We start from the raw sequence: 18,623 nt of genomic DNA, 5'->3' as shown, positions 1-18,623 counted from the left end.
CTTCGGGGGCGTGTCCACCAATCCCACGTCCCGCCACAATGGAAGTGGACGTGGACTCATACCCGTCACCACCACAATGGTGGTACGGGACGTACCCACCCCCCTCAGAGCATGGGTACAGACCGTACCCACGCCCCCCAGAGCGTGAGTACGGGCCGTACCACCATTGTGGTGTTGATGTAGGGGTACGCATGTACGGACCGTACCCACGCCCCCCAGATCGTGGGTACGGCACATACCACGCCTACCCCTACATCACACCAACAATGGCGGTACGGCAGGTACCCACGTCCCAAAGGCATGGGTACGGGCCGCACCCCCAAAGTTGGGGTGCCGTAGGGGTACGGGCCGCACCAAGGCCATCAGTGCGTGGGTACGGCACAAACCACGCCTACCCCTACATCACACCAACAATGGCGGTACGGCCGGTACCCAAGTCCCAAAGGCATGGGTACGGGCCGCACCCCCAAAGTTGGGGCGCCGTAGGGGTACGGGCCGCACCCAGGCCAGCAGCGCGTGGGTACGGCTCGTACAACGACAGTGGACAAATACATAGGGGTGTGTGCCTATCACACCCAGCAGCGGCCAGACATATGAAGGGTGGGTGCCTATCACTCCCAGCAGTGCCCAGACATAGGAGGGGTGGGTGCCTATCACTCCCAGCAGTGCCCAGACATAGGAGGGGTGGGTGCAGAGTCCTCCCAGCAGTGCCCAGACATAGGAGGGGTGGGTGCCTATCACTCCCAGCAGTGCCCAGACACAGGAGGGGTGGGTGCAGAGGACCCCCAGCAGTGCCCAGACATATGAGGGGTGGGTGCCTATCACTCCCAGCAGTGCCCAGACATAGGAGGGGTGTGTGCCTATCACTCCCAGCAGTGCCCAGACATAGGAGGGGTGGATGCCTATCACTCCCAGCAGTGCCCAGACATAGGAGGGGTGGGTGTAGAGGACCCCCAGCAGTGGACAGAGCCATGGGGGTGTGTACATCACCCTCCGACGAGCAAAACTCCATGGGTGCATGAAGGCATACACAATGTGCGACAATGTTGAGGGTGCCATCACTGACTGCAGTGTCCCACTCCCATGAGGATGGATGTCCTTCCCCCACTGCATGAGACACCACATGTGGGTGTGATGACAAATTACACATGCATACCCACCCCTGGTGGAGGCAGCACAATACACACACTGGGATCATGCAAGAAGACAGTATCCTCATGTCAAACACCACGAAACTAAGAGAGCCTAAGGGAACACACACTGTCACCCACATTCCAGGAATGTTAGGAATGTACAGGTGCCGGGGCAGCCAACAAGTTGTAGCCACCCATGGAAGGAAAAGGGTGGAGTACACACAGATACAATGCCCACAATTGTCAGTCAGGTGCCCAAATACCCTGCAGAACACGTAACACATGTGTGTGAGGCAGGGAGTACACACATGCATAGTGCAGAAAAGGGAAAATGTCCACATGAAGTCATGTCAATACACTCCATACACAAGTACAGTGTCCAGCAAGGATGCCACAAACGATGCAGGTGGAGACATAGCAGAGCATGCATGGCCAAAGTCGAAGGGATGTGTCACACACCGAGGAAATGTTGACACAGCTCAGCACAACAATTGGGAAACACCCTGCAGTGAAGATGGCAGGTGCCACAGGGGAAGGAACACACCTTGGGACAATGTCACCATGCAGTAAGAGCTAACATGACCTAAGAATACATGCAGTCACTTTGTGACGGCATGCAGATACCAGGGTCCACCCCTTGAGCAGCACAGTACAACATTTCCCAGACACACAACACATCATCACCACCCCAACTCATGGAGAAGCAGCACCAACAGCAATACCAGAAAAGCCATAGTGTGCATATGAAAAATGAAAAACCACATCCAGCATTTCGAAGAAAAGTAGCAACAGTACACTATTCACCAAGCCCATGGGCCACGGCAGATGCGGAGTCCTGGGGGGGACACGTTGGGACGCGTCTCCCATAGCTTGCCTGCACAGTGCACGGTACCAGATCATCCACAGAGTGGGGGGCATCATGTGGGGGGGAAGAACCAGGCACCGCAGGGAAAGGAGGGGCATGGGTAGGTGTCGTGGGTGCAGGGACGGATGACCCCACCACAGGGGGTGGGGCAGCGCCAAAGGAGGAGGGCAGTATGGCGCTGCACACGGCAGCAAGCTCTTCCAGTGTCTCCCCTGCCCCCGAAGGAACCACAGGCCCCAAGGAGGGGGGGTGGTCGGAGGGATGGGTCACAGCACAACTGGGGGAGGGAGTGGACAGGGGTGGTGGAATCAACTACCCTGCCCGGGGAATCCCTCAAACGCTTGCCGGGTGGTGTCACACTGGGGCTGGGGACGGACTGGCCATGAAGGACTCTCTGTCCGACTTTTGGGCAGGAGAGCCAAGGGGAGTGCTTCTGGAGGTAGTGGGTCGTGAGGACTGCGGACTCCTACTGTGACAGCGTGGCTGCTGTTTTCCCCCTGACCCAGTGCCTCTGCCTCCTCCCCCCTGTGTGTGCGTGACAGGAGGTGTGCACTTGGCTGTCCCTGGTGGTGTGCTGCCTGTGTCTGGTGGGGTGCGTGCATGGGGACGTCTGGGTGTGTATGGGACAGGCATGGGAGTGGGAAGTGCGGATGGTGCCGGGGTAGAGGGGGGACGGAGCGCTGCAGGACACCCACTGCTGCCGTCAGTGACGAGTCAATGGACCTCAGCAACATCCGTTGGTCAGCCATCGCTGATGACATGGCCTCCATGTACGACACCATCCGTGTCAGCAGTCTGGTGTGGCCATGGAGGACACGAAGGACCGATATCTGACCAACCTGCAACTGGCACTGAATGTCCACAGACTCTGCATTGATGGCAGCAGGGGAGACAGGGGCAGGGGGTGCGTTGCCTGGCACGAAGGAGACATGTCTGGTGTACCACAAACTCCCCTCAGAACCCAGAAGCCCTTATCCGACTAGCTTAGTGTCCCATTCGTTAGCCGAGGTTGAGCTTGGCGGTCCCAATGTATAGACAACCCAGAACAAGCGCATGACAACATTCTCAAGAATGGTGGGAATCAGACACACCTGTCCGTCATTATTCTCAGATCAGTCCACAACAGAATCGACACAGACACGGTAAAGTTGAAAGAGTTCATTCAATGAACCTCGCGTCCTAAGATGCAGTACTGTGGCTAACATAAGCAGACAAATGGTTCAGTTCATAAGCATCAGCATTGTTGCAATATCATAGACAATGAAAGGAGCAATCATGACAAAATTACAGTGGAAACAGCAACCTTCCTGTCGCCAGTAAACCAATAGTAGTATCATTCGACTAATAGAAGGTCTCTAGGCTTGAACGGGGGACCCCCCACCGTACAGATCAGCTCAGTGGTATCACATCACAGGATCATCTAGTCTCTTCACCTGCGAAAGTTCCCCATCACAATGAAACTCAAATGTGCTGCACTGCAATATGGCAAGCATTCGTCTATCAGGTATCTGCAGCTGCGTGCATGTAATGGCTAAATAGTGGGCCGATCAACCTGCACACAACAACATGCACCGTCTAGTCACCCAGACTGTTTGTGTACACAATGTGCAGTACAAGCTCGCTGCTCACTGTGAAGGATGTCAAACAACAGACAGTCCTCATGTGAAGCAAACTCAAGTAGGCATTAGAAAATTGAGAACACGCAACTACAGTGGCGCGTGCTAAAGCAGCAAAATTGGCAAAATGCCTCACTAACAACTAACGCGGTGGTGCCAACTTAGCATTGTACATAGGGAGATAGGAATCAGGACTACACCCCCCTTGTTCGTACCACTAACCACTAGGGGCGCTAAATCGAGAACGCAGAGTTCAAGTTTGATGGAACGGAACCAAGGGCATGAACTGGAAGTCCATAGAAGGGAAGCGAAAAAGTCAGAAAAGAAATGTCAATGATGAACGGAGTTGCAGGGAAATGAACCATGTAAAAGGGGAAAAAACATAACATCGATGGATGCAACATGAAATGAGCAGGGCTAAAGTCAATCCATCAAGGTATAAGCACAATAAGTTGCAACAGCTTCCAAGAGGAAATCATTAGAACGTTCCGCAAAATTATCTGCCATCCAGTTCAGCAGGGGGAAAGAACACACGTGTTCCTCAACAATCGGGGAAACCAGCACCATTTGTGGACAACAGGTGGGGACATCAAGATAACTTCTGGATAAGAATTCAGTTGCAGCCGTTCCGATGTCCCAATTCCCTAGGAATCCATGTGCTGCAGCACAGGCCATAATCCTGACGCCAGAACAGTCCAACTCATTTGCCACTAAGGGTCGATCATAATCCGGGTCAGGAGACACCGAGTTAGTCAGGCACAAATCCAGAGCCCATTCGAATGGACAATCTAGGCAATGAAAGACAGGTTGCACGCAGGTAAAGAAGGGAAACCGGAAGGACAATCCATAGGCACTGCTTAAGGTCGCCAGCGGCAGAGTGCCGTAGAATTCAAGCATCTGTTGCCGAAGATGGAGCAGCCGGTGCATGCTGTCTTGTAACGCAAGTTGTGAAGCCACAGCGTAGTACGCAGATCAATAATAGCACCCCAGCCACGAGTGCGAGAAGCAAAGGGAGACCTCCGAAGACGCTAGCAAAAATCGAATGATGAAATGCGGGGAACACACCAAACAGAGCATGGAAGGAGATCACGAGGCCAGATCACACAATTTAGAAAAAAACATCCAGGCCACTTGTTGACGAGGCATGAAAGATAGTCTGAATCCGAGTCCAAAATATGTAGTGGGAGATCAGTGTCCACAAGCGCTTGCACCTCTGTGCGCGTGTGGGCTAGGTGAAGGACAAATGTTTCTCGGGATGAAGTCAACACAACTTGTTTTTGAGACAATAGAGCGCTTATACTGCTCATCTTGTTGAACTTTGCTTTCAAGGTTGGAATGGAAGGCCAGATGGATACATCGAGCCGGCCATGCGGGGGTGGGAAAAGGTAGTAATGACAGAAAACCACTCGTAGTGATACAGTCACGATGTGAGGAATTCCCGGAAGCATCCCACAGCAAGCTTTATTATTGAACAGCACATAATTACCGTTATCAAGCAGCGTACAAGACGGGGTCATAACTGGCACACGAATCCACTTCAGAATACAAGCTAAATCATGAGCAGCCATATGACAAGCACCATGCAATTTAATCTGCCTACACACCACAGAATGATCCGGAGTGGAAGAGCACCCTTGACCTTTAAAATACACCTCCTTGCAGTCTCTCACGCACCTGTTGTCGCCTAGCACGGACACAAGGGACCCGAGCAAGTGGGAGGGCGGTGATGGGACTGGACAGGTCCTCCGCCTGACTCCCCTCGGCCTCTGTGCCACTTGCTGCACCAGACTCCCCAGCACTGGTGGTCCCGGTGCTGGGTCCCTCCCCCACATCCGTGCCAGTGTCTCCCTCGGTTTCCCCCGACGATGCTGTGGGCAAGGTGAAGAGACAGGAAATGATCAGACACCTGTATACATATGACACATGAGTACAAACTACATAGGACACAGCGCATAGCATGAACAGCAACATGAGTGACATCTACAATACTACAAACATATGTAGGCCCTGCACCACACAGTTGGTTTACCCACCATGCCACTGGGAAACAATGGGGTGCATGGCACGACAGAAATGTACTTGATATCAATTGATACAGAGGAGCTACTCTCTGGGGACAGTCGAGCACTGCATCACTGGCATGGCACAGTCACCTACACCCGCAACTGTCCCCTGATGCCAGGGACACTGATTATGACACCTGACATGTAACTACCGGCATTGCACGATGTGACTATCTCATGTGTGTGTCATGTGTTCCCATGAGCTTGCTGTAGTTGTTCCGTGACATGCATCTGCTGTTGCTGCATCCAACATGTGTGTGCGTGTCGATGGGCATGGCACACTATTATGCACACCAGACCACCTGTGGAATCAGACGTAACGGGTGTATGTATGCATCGCACATGGACTTGCGAGACAAGGACATATCTGCGTAGTCTCAATGTATGTGTGATCATTCCTGACATGTACCCCTTCATGGCAAGGTGTGTGGACTGTCCTCTTTCAAGGACATGTGACCTGTGCCTCTACTATTCCGCAACCGGTCTGCATGATGTAACATCCTTCTCATGCACATATGTGGTTGTCTGTCACTCCTGTAATGCGTCTGCCTGTTCACTTACACTGGCCCACAGCTAATTCCATTGCACGTCATGTTGATCTTGAGCACCCATGTGTGTAGCTGACTGTTAGTAGGGGTGTCACCTGGTTGGCATACGTGTCCTGGATGCATTGCACAGTACAGACTCTGTATGTAGCATATGTGTATTAGCTGTTGAACATGTGCTCAGTTCATTGACAGTGGTGTAGTGCTGTACTCAATCTTCGTTATTCCTTCCAAAATTCTGCAGGGCACCGCCTCTCCCCCGACAAATGCCAGACTTGGCTGCCATGAGGGAACGTGACTGTATACGCCGCTACCGCTTCTCCCAACCGTTGATTGACAACTTGACCACAAGGCTGGAACCACACCTCCAACCGCTACACAGGCATCCTACTGCACTGACAGCCAAGATGAAGGTGATGGAAGCCCTACATTTCTTTGCCACGGGTACGTTTCAATTGACCATAGCTGATGTAGGTGGCATGTCCCAGACCATGTTCAGCTGTGTCCTGCCTGATGTGTTAGAGGCCATGATGTTACACCTGGATGAATTCATACATTTCCCAACTCGTGAGCAGTTGACAGGTGTCAAGGGTGAGTTCTATGCCCTGGGAGGGATGCCCCATGTCATTGGGGCCATTGATGGGACACATGTGGCTTTGGTACCACCAAACTAACAGGAGGTAGCCTTCCGTAACCGCAAACATTACCACTCCACCAATGCCCTTGTGGTATGTCTTGCTAACATGATGATATCCCATGTCTGTGCCCGTTTTCCAGGATCAGCACACGATGCCTACATCATGAGACGTAGCAGGGTGCCTTAAATGATGCTGCAGCTGCGCAACGAACGTGCATGTCTTGTTGGTGGGTATACTCTGTTAGTCCTGTATTTAGCGGTATCTTAATTTCTTACTCCTTCTCCTGACCCACTTCTGTCCATGATGTTTCCATGTAGGGGACGCTGGCTATCCCAACATGCCATGGCTGATGACGCCGCTCCGCAACCCCAGAACAGCTGCAGAACACCGGTACAATGACACCCATGAGCAGATTCCGGTGCCTTCACAAGACCGGCGGCGCACTCCCATATGCCCCGGTGAAGGTCTGCAAAATCTTCCTTGTGTGCTGCATGCTGCACAACGTGGCAGTGGAGAAGGCCGTGCCACTCATCCTGGATCCGGATGAGCTGGATAATCCACCCGTGGAGGATGAATGGCTCGAGCACGGGGCAAGTGAGGATGAGGATGAGGATAAGGATGAGGACATCCGGAGTCAGCTTATCCGCAACTTCTTCTCATGATGATGAGTCCCTGTGTCTGAGTGTGCACGCTTAGAGCCTTGTGTGGCATGTGTTGCAATGTGTGTGTCGAGCTGACTGTGTGCTAAGTGACTTGGAGGTGTGTTCTGATGTGTCATTCAAGTGATGATGTCCTTCCCCAAATGTTAGCGGGTACACAAAAATCATAATTGGCATGGTGACAACATAAATCCTGTAGAGTGCATGTACATGTCTGCGGATTACTAGCTCTTGGCTGAATTGTTGTGTGTCTGTCCTCCCCAGGTTCTTGCGGCTGTCGTCTGCTGATGTCATCATTGCCCTCCTGCTATTCCTCATGAGAATTGCAACGTGTGCTGGATCAGAGTTACATGCACAGACATGGTGAAAAGTAATTTTGGGTAAGGAGTGCAGCAAGGCGTTTTGTGGGTGGTACGTGTTTGTGATATGTGGGGACTGCTCCTGTGTATGTTGTGTTGCCCTGCATACATGTCGACTCAACATGGGCCACCTGACGTGTTGCATGGCTCCCATGAATTGATAGTCACCCTTCCTGACAGTCATCTGTCATGGATTGTGGATTCTGATGAAGGCATCAATGTGTGTATAACATCCCTCAGGAACATACGGGATGCCAATGGTGGACATGGTGTGGGGCATCCCCATATGAGGCTCAATGGGGAATTGTACACTCTCCGTGTGCAGCAAGGGGTGTGAGGCTCAACCCCTTCACTTGTGTGCCAGCTCAGTAGGATTTACCACATCTGTGTGTTGAAGGGAGTGTCCAGTGTAGGTCACACATGGTCAGCCGAATGACCTGTGATTCTGTTCCAATGGATGCAATTCCATCGGTGTGAGGCTGAGTAATAAAGGTGTTCATCACACTCCAAGGTGCCTCGTCTCTGTCAATGCGGGTTTCTTGCCACTTGGCATGCGGCATCTCTGGCATACTTGCTGTCGATAATGCATAGGAGTCCATGTGTAGTCTAGCGACATGCATGCAGTTGCTCATGGATTATGCTCTCTATTGGGCATGAAGTACATGATCGTGTATGTATTTTAGCAGGGTCGACCACACAATGGGCCATCACCAGCTGCTGAGGGTGTGTCTCCTGTGCGCAGGTCGCACTTCAGTTTCCTGATCCGGTGTAATGGCTCTTTGGTGGTTGTGCATGCATTGTCTCTGGGTGTGCCATGTGACACTGGACACTCCTTACTTTCCACACGCGCCTGTTGCAGTTGTCCTTCTGACATCCTAGTCTTTGTGTGCAAAATGGGGCATTTTTCAGGGAGATGGCGCCTGCTGCTGTGGGCCCTGCACAAGCACCCAGTGGCCACACACACGAGATGGTGTACATCATGTTTGGCTCGCTCACATATGCCATGCTAGTCCACAGCATCTGTACCTCATGCTGTAACGCCCTCTGCATTATGCACATGATCCACAGATAGATCCACTCAAAGTTACGACAGACCATCCCCCAGGTCCATGACAACATCCGTCTCATATACAGCCCTGCCCTCTACAGAGCAAGTACATCCGAACTCCCAGGAAACTGGTCAACTTCCAGGGGGCATCTGCACACCTCAGCTTCTACACCCTGCGCCCCAGCCACCTCACCGTCCACCATAGATAGCTGCAATGGATCACTGTCTGCTGCAGGATGACCTCCACACTCAGGAGGCAGTCCACAACCCCGAGCCCACACCAACCTTGTACGTCTGTCATCCTAGATCCCGTTGGCCCATCTCCGTGCATCCAACGTTGCCCTGGCCACCGTACTTCACATCCACCGTACTCCAGCATACAGGACATTGTTCTCCCACCTGGCCACACATACCTGGGTCTCCCCGGGTACCTCCACATGGGCCATGACCTTTACGCCTTGATGATGTTCTCCCAAAGAGGTCTATCCGCACAGTTTAGCAAGCCCCCCCTCAGCAGCCAGAGGCCATCACCGGTGAGTGTTGTGCTCCATGCCTATATTGAATGATACCTTGTGACCCATGTGTGTCCTGTACCAGACTCTGATCCCAGGGTATGGATGGCTGGAGTTAGTTCACCACTCAGGCATAGTTTGACATTTCCACACACATATGTTGTTGAATAATGCAAAATGACAGCAACATCTCATGAGCAGAACAATGTGATTTCATTTTTGGTGGGGTGAGTCTTTTGGTAGATGTGCTCAGGTGCTGTACCGGGGGAATAGAATCCAAAGTTCACAGGGGGAGATGGCATCCTTGTCAGTTGGAGTCATTAGAGTCCAGGCCACAGTGTTGGTCATCATTGGTCAGACTGTGACCAGCAAGTCCATGTGGCAGAGAATGTCATTGGGTGAGGTGCTGCTGTTGCGCCAGAGGGCCAGGTGCCAGGCCAGGTGACCAGGGAGATGGGGATGGTCCGCTGACTCTCACGGTCTTTTACGTGGACGACCCACCTTCCTCCGGGGACCCTCAGATGCAGGCCTTGACGATGTCAGGGACGCTCCGTCAGACGAATCCTCCTCCTCCTCGTCCCTCCCTGTGTCTGGTGCTGGTCTACGCCTGGTGGTACAGGAAGGGTTTGCCAGGCTTTGGGCGATCTGACGGAGTGATTGGCTCACTACCCTGTGCACCGCCAGGAGCTCAGCCAGTCTTGCCTCCATCCGTCCTTGGTGTTGTTGATGACTGGCATGATGCTCGACCTGCAGGTTCTTTATCTCATCGAGGGTCCCCTGCATCCCGGAAAGTCTGGACACGACCTGGTCCTTGCCTCTGGTGTCACGCTGGTATGAGTCCAGGATGTTGCGTATGTGTGACATACCGGGGTCCTGAGCTGACTGGTCAGGTTCGCGCCTCCGCCTGCCTCCACTCCCACCTCCCCTGCCCACACGAGCCTGGCCTGCCGTTGTGGGCACATCGGGTCTACGGGACCCCTGAGGGATGGCATTTGCAGGGTTGCCTGCCTCCTCCTGGGTGCCCTGAGAACCTTGTCCCTCCTGGTCAGACTGGCTGTGTTGTTCAGTGCGGGCAGGGCTCCTGGGTGTCTCCTGGGATGTGGCAGGAATGGGGGTGGGGGTTGGCACAGATGTACCTGACTCAGGTGCTGCAGGGGCTTGTACACCAGAGGGGCCAGGTTGGTCGGGGTCATCCACGGAGTGGTGAGAGTCATCGCTGCCGGTGGGATCGTCTTCACGCGGTGCCTGGGACTGTGATTCTTCCCCCCCAGTGTTGGGGGGAGATCGTCGGCGTTGCACTGTGTGTGAGAGAGAGACAATGTTAATGGTGTTTCATGCCACATCCATGTTTCATACATATTCAAGTTGACACAGTTCACCCAGGTAGTTGGTTGTCCCTAGCATTCCTCTCAGTGTCCACTTGGGGATGGGCATGTTGTGGGGGACAGATTGGGATGTTCTCCTGAGTGTGTGACCTGTAGTTAGTTGGCTCTGATGCTTACTTGGCTCTGGATTGGTCTTGTTGCATCACATGTCCATTGTGGGAGTGTGTGAATCCGTTGTCTGCCCCGGGGGTGTGTGCTTGTGTTAGGGGGGGATGAGTGACCGGGCGTGCTGTTGTGTGTAGTGTGAGTTGTGATTGGGTCTCCCAGGTGGTGTGTGTGTCCCCTCATGGTGCATGCTGGCATGACAGTGTGTGTGAGTTCCTGTGCTAGATACCTGTGCTTGTGGAGTTGGTGTTTGGGTGTGCAGTGGTCCCAGGAGGACCTTGTGCTGCATACAGCAGGGCCCAGTGTCAGCTACCTTGTCAGTACTTTGCCAGTCCCTGTGCATTGTGCATGGGTATGTACCTATGCCATATGGGCTGAGGACATTGTTGTCTGCGTCTCATTTTGACAGTGTGTTGTGTGTGTCCCACCCTCCCAGCCTCCCAGACATCCAGTCTTGTGTTTGTGGTTGTTGTAGCCTTGGACATGGCCTTGCCTTGATTTGTGATGGGTGAATGGTGACGTTAGTGGCATGGGCGTGGTTTTTGGGTGTGGTTGTGTGCGGTGAGTGCTTGGGGGTAGGTGCATGCATTTGTTGTGGTTGGCAGGCGCGCAACACCCATTGGACTCACAGGGCTTCAGCCCCCCCCGTCGTGTGTGGCAGCCCGGGATGAGACAGCTTCCCGGCGCACTCACAGCCGCACCCGAGCACTTCACAGGTCTTTAAAAGACCATTTGCATGTTAATGAGGCCTCGCTGTTGTTTCACCCCTTTAAGAGCCCCTGCAGCTTCTTTCTGCCTATGGCTTAAAAGATTCATCCCCCCCCCCCGAAATTTTGTCTTAGCCTCCCCCGAAATTTGGCTCTAGTTGCGCCTCTGGTGGTTGGGGTGTGGATGCCATCCCCCCAGGTTACGTGAGTTGTTTGTGTACTCACCAGGCTCTGCGACTCCTTCGACTCCGTGTAGTCCCACCGGCGGTAGCATGGCCATCACCTTCTCCTCCCAGGGATGGTAGTGTACGGGTCTGCGGGGCGGCCCACCTCCAGTGATGTTGGTCTGGGCATGTTCTTCATTCATTTTCCTCTTAACCGCCCTGCGCAGATCGTACCACCTGGCTTGGCATTCATGCCTGGTCCTTCGGATGGGCACAACAGCATTCACCTTGTTGACAATCCTCTGCCACATGGCTGATTTTGCAGCTATGCTGGTCTGTCTGACCAATGTTCCAAACAGCTGTGGCTCGACTCTGATGACTTTGTTGACAAGGAGCTCCAGCTCCGCCGTGGTGAACTTTGGTTTCTTGTCTATGGGCATGGTGTGGGGTGTGGGTGTGGGTGTGGATGGTTGTGGGTGTGTGTGTGTGAATGTGAAGAGGGGGATGTTTGTGGAGGTGGTTGTGTGAAGGTGTGTGAGTGAAGGTGTAGCGAAGGTATGAGTTGTGTGGGGTTGTTTGTCAGTGGGGTCTGGCAGCAGTGGGTCTGTTGCAAAGGCTCATGGGTTGTGTGTGTGGGCCCTTTTTATTGGTCCATTTTTGGGTGTGGCTGTGTTTGAATTTTGGTGGGTGTGTTATAAGTGGTGGTTGTGATTTGGGGCCTCTGTTTGCCTGTTTGGATGTGCCAGGTCAGTCTTTGAGATGTATTTTGTCATGTCGACGTGTTTTGTGTTGTTGTGCGAGTCGGATTGACCCTCCTTGTGCTGTTTTACAGTGTCCTGGTTCTGTAAGAGTATTTTTCACGTAGGTACGATCCGGACATACGCGATGCTGGGTGAGGGGGCTGGGGTACAGTGTTGGTGTGCGGCACGTACATGCGGTGCAGGGGTACAGTGCGTACATGCGGTGGGGGTGCTGGGGGTACAGTGCGTACATGCGGTGCAGGGGATCGGTGCATACATGCGGTGGGGGGGCTGGGGGTACAGTGCATACATGCGGTGCAGGGGATCGGTGCATACATGCGGTGGGGGGGCTGGGGGTACAGTGCGTACATGCGGTGCAGGGGTACGGTGCGTACATGCGGTGCAGGGGATCGGTGCATACATGCGGTGGGGGGCTGGGGGTACAGTGCGTACATGCGGTGCAGGGGTACGGTGCGTACATGCGGTGGGGGCTGGGGGTACGGTGCGTACATGCGGTGGGGGGCTGGGGTACAGTGCGTACATGCGGTGGTACGGCACGTACATGAGGGGGTGCTGTGCGTACATGGGGGGTACGGCGCGTACGGTTGCGGCCATGGGGTGCAGTGTGGACAGGGTGTTGTACGGTGCTGACATATTTGGGTGTAGGGGGCTGTACGGCTTGTACACGGGCATGAGTTTACCCGTGTGCATGTGTGCTACAGCGTTGGCTCCGTACGGGCATTTTTACGTGCGATTGTGTATTCGGATGGCCGGTCGGGATCGTACTTGCGCGCTCGGACTTGTGTTTTACGATTTGTAAGTGAAACTGCCCGGATCACTTTCGTACACTTTTCCCGACGATATTCGGATGTGGACACTTTCCGACACACTCTCGTAGACTTTTCCCAACACTATTCGTAGTTCTTTTTTACGTCCCAATCATACTGGGCAGTTTGTACGGTACTTGTGCGACTCGTACGTAAAAAAATACGGATACCAGTCGTACGCAAATTATTTTTAACGGATCGGAATCGGCACCGTAATGTTTTTCTTTCTAAATATTTCTCATTAGAAATCTTTTTTTAAAAATGTACTATAATATTTGTAGGAATTTATCATGTGTATTTAATATTATAATATTTTTTTATTTCTTTATACATCAAATACATTAGTATTTTAATTTCTAACATATTCATATTTTTTTTAACTTATTTTGTTCTTAAAATATGTGTGTGTGTGTGAATGTGAAGAGGGGGATGTTTGTGGAGGTGGTTGTGTGAAGGTGTGTGAGTGAAGGTGTAGCGAAGGTATGAGTTGTGTGGGGTTGTTTGTCAGTGGGGTCTGGCAGCAGTGGGTCTGTTGCAAAGGCTCATGGGTTGTGTGTGTGGGCCCTTTTTATTGGTCCATTTTTGGGTGTGGCTGTGTTTGAATTTTGGTGGGTGTGTTATAAGTGGTGGTTGTGATTTGGGGCCTCTGTTTGCCTGTTTGGATGTGCCAGGTCAGTCTTTGAGATGTATTTTGTCATGTCGACGTGTTTTGTGTTGTTGTGCGAGTCGGATTGACCCTCCTTGTGCTGTTTTACAGTGTCCTGGTTCTGTAAGAGTATTTTTCGCGTAGGTACGATCCGGACATACGCGATGCTGGGTGAGGGGGCTGGGGTACAGTGTTGGTGTGCGGCACGTACATGCGGTGCAGGGGTACAGTGCGTACATGCGGTGGGGGTGCTGGGGGTACAGTGCGTGCATGCGGTGCAGGGGATCGGTGCATACATGCGGTGGGGGGGCTGGGGGTACAGTGCATACATGCGGTGCAGGGGATCGGTGCATACATGCGGTGGGGGGGCTGGGGGTACAGTGCGTACATGCGGTGCAGGGGTACGGTGCGTACATGCGGTGCAGGGGATCGGTGCGTACATGCGGTGGGGGGCTGGGGGTACAGTGCGTACATGCGGTGCAGGGGTACGGTGCGTACATGCGGTGGGGGGGCTGGGGGTACGGTGCGTACATGCGGTGGGCGGCTGGGGTACAGTGCGTACATGCGGTGGTACGGCACGTACATGAGGGGGTGCTGTGCATACATGGGGGGTACGGCGCGTACGGTTGCGGCCATGGGGTGCAGTGTGGACAGGGTGTTGTACGGTACTGACATATTTGGGTGTAGGGGGCTGTACGGCTCGTACACGGGCATGAGTTTACCCGTGTGCATGTGTGCTACAGCGTTGGCTCCGTACGGGCATTTTTACGTGCGATTGTGTATTCGGATGGCCGGTCGGGATCGTACTTGCGCGCTCGGACTTGTGTTTTACGATTTGTAAGTGAAACTGCCCGGATCACTTTCGTACACTTTTCCCGACGATATTCGGATGTGGACACTTTCCGACACACTCTCGTAGACTTTTCCCAACACTATTCGTAGTTCTTTTTTACGTCCCAATCATACTGGGCAGTTTGTACGGTACTTGTGCGACTCGTACGTAAAAAAATACGGATACCAGTCGTACGCAAATTATTTTTAACGGATCGGAATCGGCACCCTAATGTTTTTCTTTCTAAATATTTCTCATTAGAAATCTTTTTAAAAAAATTTACTATAATATTTGTAGGAATTTATCATATGTATTTAATATTATAATATTTTTTTATTTCTTTATACATCAAATACATTAGTATTTTAATTTCTAACATATTCATATTTTTTTTAACTTATTTTGTTCTTAAAATATTTTTGTTGTTGATGATATTTTGTTTGCTTTTAATGTTGCACTCACTGTAGTGGGAATAGTAATTTTAACCCTCCGCTATCCAACACTTTCCCTACTGTTGCACTCACTGGAGTGGGAATAGTCATTTTTACCCCTCCATATCCAACATTTTCCCTACTGTTGCACTCATTGGAGTGGGAATAGTAATTGTTATCCCTCTGCTATCCAACACTTTCCCTATTGTTGCATTGACTGGGATGCAAATAGTTTATTTTATAATTTGAGAAATTTAGGTTTAAAGATCTTTATAAAGTTTAAAGTATTAATTTATGATAGACTGTTTTTTAAATATATTTCATGTTATTGGTATATGTATATATATTTATATATAAATATGCATATATATATATATATATATATATATTATTTTATTTTATTTTATATATATATTTTAAAACTATATTTTTGACATCGATAATTTTTTCCCAATATTTTGTACTTACCATTATAAATATAGGATGTCGATATTTTTGACATCGATATTTAAAACTCAATATTGTGGTATGGGGATATTTTAAGGTGTCGATATTTTGTAAGTAAACCAGTGTGTTTGGACATTGAGAAGTGAAAGAAATACACGGAAGTGCATTCACAAATTGTGGAGTTAATGAGGGCACCAAAATTACACCAAAATAATCACCTTTTAAAAAAAATCCCCCTGGAGGACCCCCTGACCCCATCTGATAAAAGTAGGTGTTTTCCCTCACAAGAAAAAAATTAACTCATTGCTCTTACGCCTCCAAGTGTAAGGGAGTTTCATTTAGAAGAACTGCCCCATCCAGCGGCAGACTGCTGATTTTCATGGCGAATACGCCATGGCCTGGAGATCCAAGGGGTTCTACCTAATACTGCTGGATGGGGCAGTTCTTCTAAAAGAAACTCCCTTACACTTGGAAGCACATTAAGATATTCGGACACAAGACTAAATAGTCTACCTCTCCAGGCGCAGAAATTATAGGAAACCCCTTCCGGGTTGGAATTATCTCCGGAACTAAGAGACTACTTAAAAACTGACCTTAGCCCTGAAGAAGTCGTGGGGTAATCCCCTGTAACAACGATGAAAAACGTGTTGGCTAAGAAGGCTTAAGATCTTGAATTAAAGACATCTGAAAATACAAAGACAAGCATCATTGTGATATTTTATGAAACTTTATGTATTTACTTTAAACGTGTGCAGAGGATTTGTATAATTAATTGTTGAATTAGACCCAACTAGAGCATGTGTTGTCTAGGGACACAAACAGGAGCGTGACTGTCCCCACACACATCCAACTATTTTGCTGCCTTCACCTTTTAGCCTCAGGAAGCTATTAGGGGGATGTTGCTAACGAAGGAGGGAGTTCACGAAGCACACTTTCCAGTTTTTTAGAAACCTTTTGGATGCAATGCTTCTTAATATTAAGGGATACGTTTAATTTCCAAATACTCCTCAAGATTTGCAGCAAACAAAATTTGATTTTTTTTTTTTTGGCACAATTTCCCCAGGTTATCGTCTGTGTGGTTGGAAAACGTGTTAATATGTCTCCCAAGTGTAACAGACTTTTTATGTTGCAATGGAAAGAGCCAGCACTCTGTAAACATACACATTGTATGCAATGCTGGCTTCTAAGTTACAGACCTTGATGTCAAATTCCCTTGATCAAAATATGATTCAGATATCTTTAGGCACTATGGCCTGTGTAACCATCTTTCAAGAGGAGGATTTGGAGATGACTTTCTTTTTAGTATTTATATGAACGCATAATGAGTTTTAGTAATACTCCATTTTGCACTGTTTTAAAAAAAATACATCAATATTTTTGTGTTATGTGGCAGTGCTTATGCACTCAACACTTGGATAACGACCCTATATCTCAATGCTACTACATGTAGCCAACCCCAATATAAGATTGCACACATGTGAAGCAGGGCTGTGATCAAACAGACATTTGGCCTTCTTGAGGCCAGGTTTTGCTGCCTACACAAAAGTGGTTGAGCTCCTGTGGTGGCTGGTAACTTTTCAAAGTGGTGGGATGTAGAAGTTGGAGGTGAGTCAGACCTAATGAGCAAGCAAAGTGAGCGAGCAGAACTGATATAAAGGAGAGGCTGGGAGGGGTTAAAATTAGAAAAAAACGAGGGGCAAATAAATAATTTTAGAGTATTTTTGCCAAATAATTTTGTGATAAAGCAATTAGGTTTGTAAATAAATGGGAGTCTCCCTTATTGTGTTAGGGAACACACTGTCCTTAAGTAGCACCAGGGATCCAGGACAAATAAAGTTACAAGTGCATTTAGCTGCCACCATCATATCATTAGATGGGGTACCAATCCGCCCCCCCCCAAAAAATAAAACGGATTGAAAAAATCAAAACCTGTGCTATTATGACAAACACTGACATGCTCTAGCTCAGCCTCCTATATGCCATCAGCTGTTCTCACAGAGGATTTAACAGCACAGCATGTTTATTAACCTTAACTGGGCAATAAAACAGGGGTAGGTGTATTCAGGCAACTTTGACATGTGCCAGTCACACATATAATTAGTCATTAGATACCAGAGCTCTGCAAGCACCCCGAATGGAGTTAATTTAAAAGAAAAAGCTTAGTTTTTAAATGTCAGTGCCATTCACAGCCTCCTTGGGAAACGGCTGCTCGCCAGCATTCAGAGAAACAACAATAAGTGGAACACAATTAGTCCCAAAGAGCACATCAGCCAATCTCCAGTGTTGTGAAGCAGGCCTGTGTGTGACGCACAGCATAAGAAGCAACACTAAGTGTGCTTGAGCACGCTGTGCAGCCAGTCCTGTGCTTCACTTGGTGATGGGAGACCAATGTCTTCCTTATCTGTTCTTTACACTGCTCTCCACTTCCTCACCCCTCAGTCTTGCTGCTGCTTCCTTCTTTCCCCTCCCTATTCTCTACCAATATTGTAGCGGTGCTCCTCTCAATTTCTTTTCATTTCCGTCTTCGCCCTTTCCTCCCAAGCTCATCTTTTTTCTTCCTTCTTCAATAAATAAGTGCTAGGACCCACTGTTAAGAACACTTTACTGCAAGCTGTGTCGACTGCCAGCTTGGCAACCGATCACTGTAATTTTCCCCTTAATCACACTCACAAACACTTCCGACTATACCAGTCCCAACCCACTGATTAAGCTGTTCATCCTTTGTGTCACTTTTGTGTCTTTGCCTCCCCACTCCATTCGCCCCGACGTCACACACAAAAGGACACAGAGTTTTGAAATCTAACATGGAAAGGAAAGCCATAAATGAAAAAGAGTGCATATGGCGGTGTGTATAAATGCCTGCCCCTTGGCTACTGTCACTCATACCCCTGCTACTTAATC

The sequence above is a fragment of the Triturus cristatus genome, chromosome 5_1, assembly GCF_964204655.1.
Source record: "Triturus cristatus chromosome 5_1, aTriCri1.1, whole genome shotgun sequence".
Taxonomy (NCBI): domain Eukaryota; kingdom Metazoa; phylum Chordata; class Amphibia; order Caudata; family Salamandridae; genus Triturus; species Triturus cristatus.
This window is presented reverse-complemented; position numbering follows the sequence as displayed.